The 16,727-nt window shown below is 43.9% G+C and overlaps 1 protein-coding gene across 1 annotated transcript in view; it reads left to right on the forward strand.

The window, feature by feature from the left end:
- Positions 1 to 16,727, forward strand: part of HAX1 (HCLS1 associated protein X-1) — a 254,053-nt gene that overhangs the window by 158,054 nt on the left and 79,272 nt on the right. The window lies entirely within an intron of this gene.

The raw sequence follows: 16,727 nt of genomic DNA on the forward strand, positions 1-16,727 counted from the left end.
AGGGGGTTTTTTTTTGAGAAGGAGGACCTTCAGCTCCCTCAACAAGTTTTGGATGTTATTTTGGAAGCCAGGCGTCCTAGTACTCGAAAAAGTTTATGCTGGTAAATGGAAGAGATTTTTCTTGGAAGTTCAGCTAAAGGCTTTGATGTCAAATTGCCTAATTTGAGTTGTACATTGCAATATTGACTATTTTATTGGACAAGGGTTTGTCCTTCTCTTCTGTAAAAGTGCATGCTGCAGCTATTTCTGCTCACTATGATTGTGACCCTCCTTTATTTTACATCCATTGGTTAAACAGTTTCTAGAGGGGCAAAGAATATAAGACCCCACGGAGGGCTCCTACTCCTACCTGGGAGCTTAATTTTATTTTGGAAAAGCTGACTCTGCCTCCTTTTGAACCTGCAGCTACAGCTGAATTGAAGTTGTTGTCTTGGAAGACTGCTTTTTATTGGCTGTTACTTCTGCTAGAAGGGTATCTGAATTACAGGCCCTCATGGCAGTGGAACCTTTTCGATTTTTTCACAAGGACAGAGTTTCCATTACTAATCCTACTTTTTCTGCCTAAAGTGATTTCTAATGTGGCATTCAACCAATCTATACATTTGCCTACTTTTTATGTTAACCCCAAAATGAAGGGGAAAAGTTTTGCATTCTTTGGATGTACATAGGCAGTTAAGGTAGTATTTGAGCAGAACCAAAGAGTTCAGAAGATCTCAACAATTATTTGTTTCGCTTTGCTTTGACTTCACGAGGGAAGGCTGTCTCTAAAAACAGACTATTTCCAAGTGGATTGGCCATTGTATTGCTTTTTGTTACCTCATCATGGAAAGGATGTTCCAGTTGGGATCAGGCCTCATTCTACTAGGGCTACGCCACCTCTACTGCTTTTTTGAGAGGGGTAGCTACTAAAGACATTCTAGAGGCAGCTACTTGGAGTTCTGTACATACCTTTACAAAGCATTATCATTTACCCTCTTTATTCTAGGTCTAGGGCTGGGTTTGCCACTGCAATCTTACAGGGCATGTTAGCAGCCCTAATGCTATTTAGTTGGCCAGCCTCCCTTTTTCCGTTGCTCTGGGATTCTACCCATATGTAAGGACTGCAGCAATGGGAGAAGAACATAGTACAGTTTTGTACCTACCATAAATGTAGATGTTCGAGGATCTCCATTGCTGCAGTCCAATTCCCCCCCTCCTTCCCCCCTTTTCTTTTTAGGTTGGGGTTTGGGTGGTGTTTTTTGCATTCTGACGTCTGAGGCAAGAAAGACTGAGGTTATGGCGTCGGTCATGCGTATTTGTACTGGCATGTACTGATCGCCAGTCTCTGGCGCGGCGACCGCCGTTCTAGCCCTTTGGTATTCGGGCCGATTGTGGACAGCGGAATACCCATATGTAAGGACCGCAGCAATGGAGATCCTCGAACATCTACATTTATGGTAGGTACAAAACTGTACTTTTTCTCTTTCCTGACTGAATTCGACCTCTTCCGTACTTTTCCTTCTCTTTTGTGGGCATGTATATATGTTAATAGCTAACTCTCCTGCTCCAGTGGTTTGATCTATGGCAATCAAGTTCTGAAGTATTTTTTTGCTCATAACATCCCTAGCCTCCTGCCTTTGGACTTTGGTCAAATGTTGGGTGTACAGCCCGAGGAAGGTGTGCAGGCTTTGGTATGCTGGCTGGACATACAGCTATTCTTGTCGGGATATCCCTTCTGTTAGTAATATTGCAAGAGTGATCAGTGGAATATGTAAGTTTTTAACCAACTGTACTATCTTCATATTGAAGGAATTCACTATATCAAACAAAAAACTGGTTTGATGTACATAACTATGACTAATTATACTTTACTGTAAACAGCTGAGGCATAGCTCCTAAATTGTACTCTCTACATATGCAGCGTAGTAATTGAATTCCACTCATCTTAGGCATGCAAAGTTAAAGATGCTTGCATTATGATTGCTGAATTTGCATTATGCTTCTGTTCTGGGACCCACCATTGCACCTCCCTGAGGATGGCTTCTGGATAAAACTCGGGCACTACCTAAAATATATATGGTAAATATATCCCGTGTGCACCCAAGCAATATCTCTGCATTTAAGCTTAAAGTGGCATTTCTTTGTTTTCTGTTTGATCCACAAATTTACCGCTTTCTACCATTCCAAGTCTAGGAAAAGGTTTGGTGACTCTTATTTCTTTGTTACTGCAAAGCTGTGTGTTATCAAACTGGGAATGGAACTGCAAATATTCTAAGTTAGTCTCTCTTCCCTTAAATACTGTAAACTGTCTTAGTATGCTCTTAGCTTACCTATGTGCAAATGATCCCAGTTGCCCCATTTCTGTGTACTCTTCATTTCACTATAATGCTTTGTTCCTGTCTGCAAGCTGTGTTTGTATGTATGTGTACATACATACACACATACATATGTGTATAATATATGCTTACAGACGTCTGTTACATATATAAGTCAAGTATGCTTTCTTTTTGGTTTGGTTTATCTATCCTGGTAGGGGTGGATATAATTTGTGTAAATGCATGCAGGTTAATATGGGTGGTTGGGGATTCTGAGGAACAGGTGCCCCAGTCTATGTTAAAGTCTCCAAGTGGTAGGGTTTCTTGGGGGTAGTGACATGATAGCCAGTGCAGGATATCTTCAAGTGTAGATATAGCGTTACCTGGGGGAATGTACATACAGATGGTATTAATGCATTTATTTTTATTAAGTTGCAGTTTGGTGGCAAGAATCTCTGAGTTATTAATCTGAGTTGGTCGTATTACATCTATGGTGACATTCAACTCAGATTTATAGATTACAGCTACCTCACCCCCCTTCCTCGAAGCACGATCCAGCCTGTGTATGTTGTACCCAGGTGGTAACACTTCATTGTCTTTAGTGTTAGGTTTTAGATAAACAGAGAATCTCAGGGGAGTGGACATCCAGAAGTGCATGCAATTCATGTACTTGTTATTAATTCTTCTAATATTGAGATGACAGGCTAGCAGAGAGTTAGTTGGCCTATTAATTGTAGGTTTGTAGCTTAGATTGCAAGTAGAGGGGGTATGTGTATCTGAAGTGGGTGGGCCAGGGTTGGGGTGAATATCACCACCAAGTATTAGGTTGAGTTTGTACGTGGTGATGAACTTCAGGAATTTGTTTATTAGTTTGTGGTAGTGTTTGGATCTAGAGCTAATGTGCCTGGGGTTGAGATGTTGATAGACTGAACAAGATGTTGGATAGGATCTGGTACTGTCAGTATGGCTGAAGGTGGAAGGATTTACAGCTGGGGTGATAGTATGGCCTTTTGGGACCTGAAATCCCGTGAGAAACTGGTTTTCATACAAGGTAAGGAGGTATGGTGCAAGCAAGAGGGGTATTAAAGAGGAGTATATCATTATCTGTGATTCAGCTAGTGAGTTAAAGAACTGTTTTACCTGGTGATGCAGCACCAGAAGATAGAGTGGTGAGGTAAAGGTACTGGAAGGGGGATGGGAGAATACCAGATGAAAGCTAATAGGTGCTATTAAAATGTAGGTAGAAGAATGGGGGTGGGTAGAATTATCCCAGATGAAAGCAGATAGATCTAGAAAGTGGGGAAGTGACTATAGTGCTGTAAATATAGAGGTACTGGGGGCGGGGGGTAATTGGGTGCAGGGAGGGGAGCGAAGAGAGCCCGAGCGTAGCAGGGCTATTGCAGTTTACAAGGTTTCCTAAGGTGTCCTAAAGCTATAAGGTAAGTATTCTAGCTCTTAATGTAAGAGTCAGTTTACTTGAGTTACAGGGGAAGGAGGCAAACGCTCAAGTAGAAAAAAAGAGCCCTATGGCTGACCAATATGATGACCTGCTTAATTACACAGCACTGTAAGTGAAAGCTTAACAAATGCTTTTTGTGTGCAACCTACTCTGTTTAAATGCTGAGAGAGACTAATTGCAGTCCTGTAGACACCCTTTTGCAGGGAACTGTAGAGTTCAATCTGTTTAAATGCTGAGAGAAACTGATTGCAGTCCTGTGGACACCATTTTGTAGGGAACTGTAGAGTTCAATCTGTTTAAATGCTGAGAGAAACTGATTGCAGTCCTGTAGACACCGTTTTGTAGGGAACTGTAGAGTTCAATCTGTTTAAATGCTGAGAGAAACTGATTGCAGTCCTGTAGACACCGTTTTGTAGGGAACTGTAGAGTTCAGTCTGTTTAAATGCTTGAAGAGGAAGTAGGTAAATAGTCCCTACCAAATACCAGAAATAGTCTTGTTCACAGAAACAAACAGGAGAAGCCATTTTTTACCTTTTGCTTTCTTTTCCTGGGAAACTCCATGGAAAATGAATGACTCATGGCAGGCACAGTATCCCAGGGCTGATATTCCCTTTCCCAGCTGTGCAGTGGACCTTCATCCACATCTTCCCCTGTGACCAACAAAGGGGGCACTCCCTTGCCCAGGGTGATGAAACCTATAGCCAAAGAGGGTAGGTGCCCTCCAGGTGCTACAGTAGAGGGACCAGGGAACATGATAAGTATTTTAAGGAACCAGTTGTAGCCAAAGCAGAGTTACTTATCTGCAGTTGAATACCAGAGACAACCTGAACCTAAAGACTCTCTCACAACTTTTTTCTTCTTGCATATGGGGGCACAGAAGTCCATCCCATTTTAGCATCCGTGCCTGTCATAGATAAAGGAAGCATATAAATGTCCCCACATGTTTTAGTTCTGTCTGGATGGGAGAAAGGAAATTCACCCCGGAGATCACGTCAGTCGCCCTGCTAGACAGGGGTCCAGGGAAGTAAATAGTGTGGGAAGAAATAGTCAGGGAATTGTTATGGCTAGGCTTGTATAGGCCCTAGGGCTGATAGCCTAGTACCAACCTATGAACCTATGTATATATATATATATAGATATATATCTATATATATCTATATATCTATATCTATATATCTATATATATATATATATATATATATATATATATATATATATATATAGATAGATAGATATATATATATATATATGAGAGAGCTGTGAGTGTATATGTTCAGTGATGATTTACTTTTTGTAATTTTACCTGTACTTTGATTGTTGATTTGCGTCTGCTTGTTCTTTTCTGTCAGTAACACTTGCTATAAAAATCTAAATTGCATTGACTGTATTTCTTTTGTTAAATAGTCCCTGATGTTCATCGTGCATACAGCTGCAGTCATAACAGATGGGTTCTCCTGCCATCAGGCGGGTCCTCGGTCGGCCGAATTCCAAAGTCTAGGTCCGGCGTCGGTTGTCGTCGCTTCTTCCCTGACGTCAGTGCAACAGGGGTATAAAGGAACCAGCCAACGCCATTTTCTTCAGTCTTTCTTGCCGCGCGGTGCCCGAAGCAGAAGCAGTTCACAAGTGCTGGTCGGCCAGCTCCTGAGATTACGAAAATTTGGAAACCAAAGTCTTCTTAAAAGCTAAGTACCCCATTGGGGAAACTTTTCTTGCCTCAGACCGAAGTCGGACAAAGTTAATAATTGTATTTCTTGTGGGAAGCAAATACCGCATAAGGATTTCCATTCCCTCTGTATACTTTGTTTAGGCTCGCTTTTGTGCTACATTCAACAAACGCACTATTAAGCGTCGGGCGGAGTTCGCCCAGCATTATTTTGGGAAAGCATTTAACTATACTATGTCGTCGGATACTCCGACTCTGGTTTTGTCTAAAAAACGCAAAGACAAGGACCGACACACGGGGTCGGCCGCCTGTACCGACACCACACCAAAGCCGACTACACGTGGTCCGGTTCTCAGCGAGGCGCCTACGCAGCCCCTGATTACCGACGACACATCTTTGATGGTGTCTCCTGTGCCCGAGGTCGCAGGCTCCTCGGCCCACACCCTGACTACAGATACCAAAGCCACTCTTGGCGTTGAAACACAGAATGTGGACAGGTCCACCTCCACTCAAGGTGTCTTCAGGCCTTCCTCTTCTTTCTCCATCAAGGCTTTCACAAAGTCTAAAGCAATCATGCACTCTAAGAGACCAGCTACACAGGGCCCATCTCCAGGCCCCATGCCTAAGAAACAGATGCTTAAAATGGCTGAGGATTTAATTACTCTAATCAGAGGTTCTCAGCCCCCACCGGACAAAAGGCCCAGAGTGGAGGAAGATTCCCCCTCCTCTGATCAGGGCTCCATTATTTCAGAGCACTCTGATGATCAGGAACAGTCTTACTCCCCTTTTGAAGACTCTGATGCGGAGGAGTCCATCCCTTCTGTATCCACCCCTGAGGATTACTATTTTGGGGAAACTTTGCATACCTTAAGGGAACACTTCCACTGGGAAGGCCAGGATTATTCAGATTCCAAGAAAAGGCTCAGGGAATTTCTCGTTACCCCAGCACAGGCCTCTGGCTATACCTCCTGTCTTGGACATCCTAGATGATGTTTACTCGGAGGCCTGCCTTAATCCGGACTCTCTATCTCCAGCTCCAGTTAAGCCTGACAGGTACTACAGGGTTCCTGACTCACACGAATTTCTATACAAAAGCCATGCTGCTTACCCAGAAACCATCTCACAGGGCCCCAAGGGAGTTAAGGCCTCCATTGCCAAAAATCCATTGCCTTCCGAGAGAGATTCCAGATCCTTAGAAAGGTGGGGAAAAAAGGTATATACCTCGGCTACCTTATCCATGAGGGCTTTAAACTGTCAGTTTCATATGCTAAAATACCAACAGTTTTTGTTATCACAATTGAAAAGTAAAATGTCACAACCTGAACAACCAGACTTGAAGGAGTTGCAGGATTTGATGCATAGTGCAGAACAAGTGGGTAAGCATAACTTACAGTGTGGTTTTGATGCTCTAGAGGCCTCATGTAGAGCTGCTGTTACATCATCAGTCATACGTAGGCATGCCTGGCTCAAGGAACAAGCCTTGCTTGATCATGTAAAAGCTAAATTACTAGACGCCCCTCTTCAAAAGGATGTACTATTTGGTGCTAATGCTGAGGAAGTATTACGGAAAATGGAGGAAAAGGCTAAATCAATACAAACTGTGAAAGAATTTCTACAGGTTCAACCCCCACGTTTTAGTAGAAATTGGCCTTCCAAAAACTGGTCCTCTCCTGCCACAGACAGACCCCAAAGAGGCAGATACAGGCGCCCGAGGGGCAGAGGACAATCCCAAGGATCGTATAGAGGCAGACAATGGCAAGCTCCTACACAAAAAGGTGGTGAGGACAACTCGCAATCTTTTAGAAAGCAAACCCAATGACTTTCCCCTTTGCATGCCAACCAGGTCTCAAATGGCAGCCCCCTTGGGAGGAAAGCTGGCATTATTGTCAAAAAATTGGCATGTTGTCACAAAGGACAAATGGATCCTGGACATTATAAACAGAGGCTACAAATTCCATTTTCACTCCCTTCCAAAAATGAGAGGCATGCCAAACCTGCCACACAATCAAAGGGCAGAGGCACAAAGGCAAATTTCAGATCTCATAAACATGAAAGCTATTCAAGAGGTACCTACGCACGAACAAGATCAAGGTTTTTATTCCAGGCTATTTCTGGTGCCAAGGAAGGGAAAAGATTGGAGACCTATTTTGGATCTATCCATCCTAAACACATTTCTACTCGTACCAAAGTTCAAGATGCTCACTCTACAGCAACTTCTTCCCATGCTGGGCAAGGAGTCTTGGCTGGTAACATTGAACCTCAAGGAGGCATACCTGCATGTCCCAATCAGACAAAATTGCAGAAGGTACCTCAGATTTCTTGCAGGTTCAACCCATTCTCAATTCTCTGCATTGTCCTTTGGCTTATCTACTGCACCCAGAGTATTCACAAAATGCCTGGCATCAGTAATTGCCTGCTGCAGACTTCAAGGGATACAAATATACCCCTATTTGGACGACTGCCTGATCCAAGCGGACAGCAAGCACATTCTTCTGAAACATCTGGCTTATGTAATAATGTTATTGAACTCTCTGGGATACACAGTCAACAAAAAGAAATCAAGGCTAATACCCTCTCGGAAGATAATTTTCCTGCGTGCCAATTTGGACACAAACACCCAGATGGCCTACCGCCCAGAGAAGCAGGGCAACTAATTCAATACTTCAGAACACTAGCAAATTGCACCAGGCTGACTGCAAGGAAAATCCTGCAGGCTCTGGGATTCATGGCATCTTGCATCTTACTAATCCCATGTGCAAAGCTGCATATGAGGAAACTACAATGGTACCTGAAAAACCTATGGTCTCAACACAGCCACAGTTTTAAACAATAATACCACTAATTCCATGTCTGCAAAAGGAATTTCTGTGGTGGGCTCAAGCATGTCAAACAAACACAGGTCTTCCATTCAGCAAGCCTCAAGCAAATCAAGTCATCACAACAGACACCTCGGACTACGCCTGGGGGTGCACATGACAGACCGGTGCATTCAGGGCAAATGGTCCCAAAAAGAAAAGCACCTTCACATCAATCAAAAAGAAATGCTAGCAGTAATAAATGCTATTATAGCTTTCAAGGACCTTCTACAACCAGGTCAACTATTGATAAGAACGGACAACACCACAGTTATGTGGTACATAAACAAACATGGAGGAACACATTCTTACCCCCTATGCAGACTGGCCATGTCTCTTTGGAACATGGCCATGGACTTACAAATGGAACTATAAGCACAGTACTTGCCAGGCAAGGAAAACACGCTGGCAGACAACCTAAGCAGGAATATGACAGATCCACACGAATGGAAATTGCATCCAAAAGTTTTTACAGAAATAATCCAAGAATGGGGAAGGCCAGACATAGATCACTTTGCCTCCCACAAGAATCATCAATTGACAAAATTCTGCTCAAGGATCCAAAGGCCTGGAGAGAGGACGCTCTTTCCTTCAGTTGGACATCAATGACAGTTTATGCCTTCCCTCCTCTTCCTCTGCTGCCCAAAGTTCTATTAAAGACCAAAGCAGACAGACCAAAGATGATCCTCATTGCTCCAGACTGGCCAAGGCAACACTGGTACCCACTCATGAGGAGCCTGACGCATTCCCCACCATGGACCCTGCCTCTAATGCCTCTTCTTCTGACTCAGCACAGTTTCAAAACTCTTCACAGCCAGCTAAAAACACTCAATCTAGCCGCATGGAAGATTCCTTAGCATCACAACAGGCCCTACTCTCCAAGGAGGTGCAGGATGTCATTTTGGAGGCCAGAAGGCCATCAACTAGAAAAGCTTACTCCGCAAAATGGAAACGTTTTTGTGTCTGGAATGAGAAAAAGTGCCAGGATCCTGGAAAACTGAATTTACCTCAAATACTACAATATTTGGCTGAACTGCTAAGCAGTGGACTTTCTTTCTCCTCCATCAAAATCCATGCCTCAGCCATTTCTGCAGAATACAACACTGATCCACCTTTATTCTCTCACCCTCTCTTAAGACAGTTCCTCAGAGGGGCTAAGAATTTAAGGCCTCCAAGGAAACCTCCAGTACCTGCTTGGGATCTTAATTTCATTCTGGAAAAACTGACCTTGCCTCCCTTTGAGCCAGCTGCCTCATCAGATTTGCAATATTTGTCCTGGAAAACAGCTTTCCTTCTGGCTATCACCTCAGCTCGTAGAGTTTCAGAACTACAGAGTCTCATGGCTGTCCAGCCTTTTATCATCTTCCATCAGGACAGAGTTTCCTTACGAACCAACCCGCCCTTTATGCCTAAAGTGGTATCCAGGGTAGCTTTAAATCAGGCCATACATTTACCTACTTTTTATCCTAATCCTCAAAACAAAGGGGAGAGATTACAACATTCCTTGGACATCCACAGACAACTGCGTTATTATTTGGACAGAACAAAGCCTTTCAGAAAATCAGAACAGCTCTTTGTGGCCTATGCGGTAGGAGCTCAAGGGAAGCCAATTTCCAAACAGACAATCTCAAAATGGATAGCCCACTGCATACGCTTCTGCTATTCCTTTCATGGCAAAACTGTTCCTACAGGCATTAGAACTCATTCCACCAGGGCCACAGCCACCTCTGCAGCCTTCCTCAGAGGAGTTCCTACCAAGGATATTTTGGAAGCAGCCACTTGGAGTTCTGTGCATACCTTCTCCAAGCACTACAACCTACCATTATACTCCAAATCTAGAGCAGGCTTTGCCACTGCAGTCTTGCAGGGCATTTTGGCCCCTAGTTCCACCTAGTGCCTACCACCCCTTTCTTAGCTTTGGGATTCTACCCATCTGTTATGACTGCAGCTGTATGCACGATGAACATAGTACAGTTTTGTACCTACCATAAATGTAGATGTTCGAGTGCTAATGCAGCTGCAGTCCAGGTTTCCCTCCCTCCTTCCCCTCTTGGGACAGGCCTATAGGCTAACACATCCTCTTACAACCTGATTGGGGTTTTCATTTATGATGTATTTGCTTGCAACTACTGTATTTTGATTATATTGCACTGCATTATCACACAAATTTATGTATTGCCTTCCTTCTGGGGGCACCTGACATCTGGGGCAAGAAAAACTGAAGAAAATGGCGTCGGCTGGTTCCTTTATACCCCTGTCTCACTGACGTCAGGGAAGAAGCGACGACAACGGACGCCGGACCTAGACTTTGGAATTCGGCCGACCGAGGACCCGCCTGACGGCAGGAGAACCCATCTGTTATGACTGCAGCTGTATTGGCACTCGAACATCTACATTTATGGTAGGTACAAAACTGTACTTTACTTAAGCTTAGCTCACTGGTCGTCGTCGTCTTCTTCTTTCGGCTTTTCCTGGTTAGGGGTCGCCACAGCAGAGCACCTGTCCGCTTATGTCATCAACTGAAAATATGCTTTGTCTAGTTGGAATTTCTTGTTTTTTAAAGAAAAATAAATAATGACCTTCCTGGAGTTCTGTGGATTCATTATTCAGTCCAGAGAGTGAATGGAGGTATGAATATCCCCTTCTCATCAAAATTTAATGCCTGGATATCTGGCTATCTGGCCCAGAGGAAAGTGAGACTAAAAGGCATCAGTGATGATTATTTTAGCAAGCTATTTCCTGGAAAGGCTTTTGTCAAAAACCTTTATCCGTTTTATCTTGCTGTATTTTCCTAGCAAGGGATGCATCGGTGTATCTTACATGGCACACTTCAAGTCATTAAAACCTGACATCAGTCCAATAATGAGGTGCCACATTCCTGACTGTTGGCAGGCTGGACAGTAATTATCTGGAGCTCATAGTGAAAGAAACATCAAATCAGCAGCCTTTTGCCTTCCTCTTCCTGTTAAAGACATTTTTTCACTTTTAAATTGCGTAACTGCAGCACTGAATACTGCAGTACCCCAGTTAAATTGCCTTGAAATAGTAGTGTTGTGTATGATCTACCTTTCTTGTACTCTGATGAGACAATGCAGCCCATGTAACTAGTGCTGCAGATGTAAGTCAGTAAACAACATGACCAGCACTGTGTAGGTGTCAGTCAACATGACTGGCTGTATGCTGCATCCTTGTCCATCCTTCAGTAGTTTTTGCTTGCTCTAAAGTCAGTTCATTGGTATAAACAGATGCTGTACCACTTTTCTTGTATGCCAGTGCCAGTAGCCCATTTATAAATTACTTTATTGATTCCTGCTGTTATCTTGAATTAAAAGACATGGAATTTCGAAGAAGAATTCAAGGTAAAGGGTTAAGATTTATTTTATACAGACAGGTAAATGTGTAGAAATACACTCTTCTCTGAATTGACTATTGTGCTTTGCTGTTGTGGGCCACATTCTTTCTCATTTTCTGTTAGCCTAAAACACTTGGTTATGAACTGCTTCTGTCTACGCCTGCAGGATGTGTACATATTAAGATGGCATATATCTAATCCATTGCAGGGGAAGAGTTAATGATGATCATGAAAATACCACATTAAAGAAAGATGTAGTGCCAAATGGCTGGTAAAGCCAGATATCCCAGAAAGTTCTTTGCTCTCTAGAAAGGTGACTAGTTGCTATGGTGGTATTCTGCCTTCTGGATTAATGCAAGTGTAATGTATGAAAATACTTCAGTGTTGGAGTGCTCAATGAGATGTGTCTTGCAAATAATGCAGCTTGCTGACATTCATTGGTCATACCATTGTGGGGTATGTCATACTTGACAGAGTGCGTAACCTGAGAGTTGTCAGTAGCAATTACTTTGTTAGTGTTCCTACAGCATTGCAAACAGGTGATTCATCCACTCTTTGTGCTACATGTATGTTGACTGGCTGCAAAGAAGTAAGTTGAGGTGGCTATCCCTCATGTCCTGTTTCACTACGGTTAACCTCTGCTTGAGAATGGGTTCTGAACTGAATGGCCAAGGACAACTTTCGTCCCTTGAGAGGAAGATTTAGGATTGATACTGTAGGTCTGCTTTGAAGTTCAGAGGCTAGGTCTGGTGCATTGTATCGTAAGGCTGATGGTGGAACTCTCTCACTCATTATATAGCTACAGGAGAACATGCACACCTGACCATTTTGTCCCAGAAGAGGGAGTGCATTGTGATAGCCCTGAGTTTGTAGGAGATGTCCTTCATGGATGCATCTGCAGTCATAACAACTGGGTTGTCCTGTCGTCAGGCAGCCCTTCAGTCGGCCGGATTCCAAAGTCCGGGTCCGGCTTCGGCTGATGTCGCACTTCACCCGACGTCATCTCTGTTGGTCTTCGGGTATAAAGGCATCAGCCGACGCCATTTTCCTCAGTCTTTCTTGCGCGTGGCGCTCAAGCAGAAGCTGTTCGCAAGTGCCGGTCGGTCGGATCCAGAGATTGCTTCTACCGAATACTATCAAGACTTCTAAAGCTAAGTACCCTGTTGGGGAACCTTTCTTGCCTCAGCCGATGTCAGAAAGTTAATAATTGTTTAACCTGTGGGAAACAAATACCTCATAAAGATTTCCACTCATTGTCTGCCTTGTTTAGGCCCAGCCCACGACGTAGCAGCCTGTTCGCCTGTGCTTCTTTCAACCGACGAACGCTTAGGCGCCGGTCGGAGTTTGCAGAACAGTTTTTCGGTTCTGATTTTGCAGACATTATGCCGTCGGATCCTCCGACTTCCCAATCTGCCAAAAACGCAAAGATAAAGACTGACATCATGTCCGCGGTTTCGCTGAAACCATGGTTAAACAAGTCCCGAGTGTCTCGGTTTCGCCGAAACCGAGAAAACTGCTCAAAGTACAGCTGAATCTATCTCACAACTGAGGCCCCTGCTACCACTCTTGAATCGGCCTCAGAAATTTTATCCACCACGGTGGTTACCACTGATTTATCAGACACCATTCCCTTGGATGTCTCTACCCCAGCACGTGGTGCAGCTTAGGCCCAGCAGCCATGTCCATTAAGGCCTTCGCCAGGGCTAAAGCAGCCAAGACTACTAAAACAGTGCCTGTTAAACCCCACTACCAGGCCCTCTTCTAGTTCTCAAATGCTTACTTTGGCAGAAGATTTAATTTCATTAATTAGAGGATCTCAATCTCACCCAGACAGGGCCTCTCAGCCCCAGAGAAGAGACCCAGGGCAGAGCCCCCTGAGCCAGTGTCCTCTGATGATTCTGCTGATGAATCAGACATAACTGACCAGCCAGAGGCTCCTTTCTCCACTTTTGAAGATTCTGATGCTGAAGAATCCATTCCAGCTGCTTCCTCCAGAAGAATTCCCTTTGGGGAAACCTTACATGCCATGCGAGAGCAGTTCCAATGGCAGCAACAGGATTTTTCAGACTCCAGAAAAAGACTTAGGACCTTTCTGCACCTTCCACAGCACAGGCCCTTAGCTATACCTCCTGTTCTCTGTGGTGGATGATGCTTTCAATGATGTCTGCTCCGCTCCAGATTCTTTACCCCCAGCCCCTGCCAAACCAGACAGATTTTACAGGGTGCCAGATACTCATCACCAACACAAGGCCCCACTTGCAGACCCCGAAACTATATCCCAGGGTCCCAAGGCAGTAGCCATGACCATAGCTAAAAACCCTATTCCTTCTGAAAGGGAAGCAAGGTCATTAGACAGATGGGGTAAAGGTTCACACTTCAGCTACTCTCTCAGCTAGAGCTTTAAACTGTCAGTTTCACATGATACAATACCAAGAGTTTATGCTTGATCAATTAACTAAAAAGCTAACCACTGATGAATCTCTTGATAAGAAATATGTATTAGATATGGTAAATAACATACAACAGGTTAGTAACCATTCCTTAAAATGTGGCTATGATGCACTGGAGGCTTCATTTAGATCAGCCATGAATGGCACAGTGATAAGAAGGCATGCATGGCTAAAGGAGCAAGCTTTACCGGATCATGTTAAAGCTAAGTTGCTAGATGCTCCTATGGATAAGACAAGTTTGTTTGGTACACCTGCCCAGCAGGTTATGAAGAAAATGGAAGAAAAGGCAAAATCTGTCCAAACGGTTAAAGATTTCTTGCAGGTTCAACCCCAAGGTTTAGCAGGAACTGGCCTGCCAAAAATTGGTCCTTTCCTGACTCCACAAGATCTCAAAGGGGCAGGAATAGACGTTCCAGAGGCAGAAACCAATCCAGAGGAGGTGCCTACAGAGGGCGACAGTGGCAAGGTAACAATAGAGGCACAGACACAACCACTGCCACTACATCAACACAACCACAGTGATTTAACCTAAATCCGCCTACTAGGATCAAATAGCAGCTCCTTTAGGCGGAAAGTTAACCTTATTTTCAAAGAACTGGCACTACATAACAAAAGACAAGTGGATTTACAAACCATAGATCAAGGCTACGGTTCCACTTCCACACTTTACCAGTCAAAAGAGGAATGCCAAATCTACCTCAAATCAAACAGAGGCTCTACAACAGATAATGGAGTTAGCAAACATGAGAGCTGTGGAAAGAGTGCCAACAACAGAGCAAGGAAAGGGTTCTACTCCAGACTATTCCTAGTTCCAAGAAAGGAAAAAAGTTGGAGACCAATTCTCGACCTGTCCACCTTAAATACATACATCATTGTCCCAAAATTCAAAATGCTGACCCTACAGCAACTTCTTCCCATGCTGGGCAAGGAGTGTTGGCTGGTAACTCTAGATCTCTAGGAGGCATACCTGCACGTCCCCATTCGACCAATCTGCAGAAGATACCTCAGATTTCTTGCAGGATCAGAGCACTATCAATTCTCAGCATTGCCCTTTGGCTTATCTACTGCTTAGAGTATTCACAAAATGCCTGGCATCAGTAATCGCCCATTGCAGACTACAGGAATTCAAATTTACCCATACCTGGACGACTGCCTACTACAAGGGGACAACAAAACAAGCTGACAACAGATTTACAAAGGGTCATTTACTTGCTACAAGCACTGGGATACACAGTCAATTTACAAAAGTCAAGGCTGATACCATCCCAAACAAGGACTTTCTTGCTGAATTGGACACAGTAAAACAAATGGCATTCCTAACTACAGAAAACAAAAGAACTCCCTCTTCACTTCTTGGCACTAACAAAACTGAACAAGTTGACAGCAAGAAAAGTACTGCAGGCCTTGGGCTTCATGGCATCATGCATAATCTTGGTCCCATTTGCCAGACTACATATGAGAAAACTACAGTGGTACCTAAAGAATTTATGGTCCCAACACAGACACAGCCTGGAAACAGAAATCCCACTAATTCCATGCTTAAAACAGGAGTTCCTATGGTGGGCTCAGGCATGCCAGTCAAACCCAGGCCTACCCTTTCGCAGATGTCAAGCAAGCCAGACCATACCACGCCACAACAGGCGCTTCAGACCCAGGATGGGGGGGGGGGGCCACATGCTGGACAAATGCGTGCAAGGACTCTGGACACAGGATCAACTTCACCTGCACATCAACCTAAAAGAAATGCTGGCAGTAAAACTGGCAATCCAAAAGTTCAAACCATTTTCTCAAAGAGGGCCAGTTGATGATGGACAGACAACACCACAGTCATGTGGTACATCAACAAACAGGAGGCACTCATTCATACCCCTATGCAGAATGACTTTGGAGCTCTGGACCCTGGCACTCAGCTACAACATCCAGGTTACAGGCAATATTTGTACTTGGAAAGAAAATACTCTAGCAGACATACTAAGCAGAACCACCCGGATGCCCACTTAATGGAAGCTGCACCCGGACATCTTCAAGACCATCTCAAAGAAATGGGGAATGCCTCAGATAGATCTATATTACATCACCTCTCAATCACCAGCTCAAAAATTCTGCACAAGGACATTCCACCCACTAGCATGGAAAGTGGATTCTGTGCTTCAGCTGGAAAGGCCCTAACAGCATATCATTCCCACCTCTTCCCTTGATACACAAAGTAGTACTAAAAATCAAGGAAGAACGTCCAAGGATAATCCTGATAGCTCTAAACTGGCCAAGACAACACTGGTACCCACTACTGAGGAGCATGTCTCGAACAATATGTGGCCAATTCCCTGATGCCTTTGATGTTAACTCAGAACAACTACAGCATCATGCATCCAAACCTAAAACGTTGCAACTGGCTGCATGGAACATCACATAGCAGCAGCTAACCCAGAACTTTCCCAAAGAGTTAAAGACATTATTCTTGAAGCACGCAGACCCAGCCTTCAACAAGAAGGAACTATGCTGGAAAATGGAAAAGGTTTGTCATTTGGAGTACTGCAAGAGGAAAAGATGTGTCAAACATAGATATGCCTAACATTCTGGAGTACCTGGTCAACTTCTTCATTCAGGCCTGTCCTACTCCTCCATCAAGATACAGCTGGGATCAGAATGTAAAA

The sequence above is a fragment of the Protopterus annectens genome, chromosome 8.part0, assembly GCF_019279795.1.
Source record: "Protopterus annectens isolate FY-2018-M chromosome 8.part0, PAN1.0, whole genome shotgun sequence".
In the NCBI taxonomy this organism is placed as follows: Eukaryota; Metazoa; Chordata; order Ceratodontiformes; family Protopteridae; genus Protopterus; species Protopterus annectens.